This window comes from Choloepus didactylus, chromosome 2, assembly GCF_015220235.1.
Source record: "Choloepus didactylus isolate mChoDid1 chromosome 2, mChoDid1.pri, whole genome shotgun sequence".
Lineage (NCBI taxonomy): Eukaryota > Metazoa > Chordata > Mammalia > Pilosa > Megalonychidae > Choloepus > Choloepus didactylus.
This window is the reverse complement of record NC_051308.1, coordinates 112,076,033-112,077,667: the sequence shown is the minus strand read 5'-3', so window position 1 is coordinate 112,077,667 and position 1,635 is coordinate 112,076,033. Positions and strand designations below refer to the sequence as shown.

At 41.3% G+C, this 1,635-nt stretch overlaps 1 pseudogene; it reads left to right on the top strand.

The window, feature by feature from the left end:
* Positions 1 to 897: 897 nt before the first annotated feature.
* On the top strand, positions 898 to 1,269 carry LOC119517483 (annotated as a pseudogene).
* The last annotated feature ends 366 nt before the right edge of the window (positions 1,270 to 1,635 follow it).

The window sequence follows — 1,635 nt, the reverse complement described above, 5'->3', positions numbered from 1 at the left end:
TGGAGAAAGGGAGTGTAAGCCACAAGGTTTTCACAATCACAAAGTCACACTATGTAAGCTACATAGTTTTACAATCATCTTCAGGAATCAAGGTTACTGGGTTGCAGTTTGACAGTTTCAGGTATTTCCTTCTAGCTATTCCAATACACTAAGGACTAAAAAGAGGTATCTATACAGTGCATAAGAATACTCCCCAGGGTGACCTCTTGACTCCATTTGAAGTCTTTCAGCCACTGAAACTTTATTTTGTTTCATTTCTCTTCCCTCTTTTCATCAGGAAGATGTTCTCAATTCCACAATGCCAGGTCCAGGCTCATCCCTGGGAATCATGTCCCACGTTGCCAGGGAGATTTACACCCCTGGGAGTCATATCCCACACAGTGGGGAGGGCAGTGAGTTTACTTGCAGAGCTGGCTTAGAGAGAAAGAGGCCACATCTGAGCAACAAAGAGGTTCTCTGGGGGAGACTCTTAGACACAAATGTTAAGTAGGCTTAGCCTCTCCTTTGCAGTAACAAACTTCATAAAGGCAAGCCCCACAATTGAGGGCCCTGCCTACCAGATTGGTAGCCCTCAGTGCTTGCAAAAACATCAGTAATAACTCAGGTGAGGAAGTTCAATATTTCCACATTTTTCCCTGGTTCCTCAGGGGAACCCTGCAAATACATTTTTATTCTCTGACCAAATTACTTTGGGATGTATTGGGATTTCACCCTAACTTGAACAAACCTCCCAGATCTCACTTCCTATCAAAGTTCCATGTAATTATGGTGTTTGAATATAGTGAGGGTCTGGTTTTTTTGAAGTTATTCCTGAAGTGACATCAAGGAGAACCCAGATAGCCTTGGGAACAGAAATCCTGCCATGGAGATCAATCCCACAGGAGGAAGGGGTTCTTCATGGCAGTTGACCTAAAATGATTCCCATATAAAAAATTACCAAGTATTGGAGGGCTCCGTGCTATTGTGGTGTCAGATAGAGATGGAGTACCTGCTATTAAAGTGGCCAATGACAATGCCCAGAGCATGCTTTAAGACCCAGTTTCTTATCTACTCTCACCCTTGCAACAGATCAAGGGAGCAAACTTGGATTTTCAGAAAACAAAACATTTACCTTTTACTATAATATCCCTGAGTGTTTCAGATTGCTCGTTTACCTTTAGTGGTGTGTTTCATAACCAGCAGCAGTGCAACACAGGAATAACTGTCAGCCTAGAAAAGGAACTTGCTCCATAATTTGTAGAACTGAGACAAGTTGTGAAAGTTTCTTAATCTGACAGTGGATTTGATATGAAACGTATCTTCATTCTACCACATACAACATCAACCCAGCAATCTTTAGACCACAATAATATTTGTATCCAGGTATTCAAGAAGGAGCCCCCTTTTCACCTTGTACTAAGAAAAAGCCTATATAGATGTAATTTCCAGACAGGTTGTAATATTTCCTTGTGTAGGGTCTTTTCTTATTTAGTGAGATCTGAGGACACTGCAAAAATACTTCAGTCTGTCTCAGCTCTCATGGACTTAGGTTAGTCACAAAATATGAATGAGATTCTCTTTGTGGTTCAGAATCAAAGTGGCACATTGGTCCACTTGAGCTATAAAGTGTTCCCTATTATATACTACCCTCAGGAC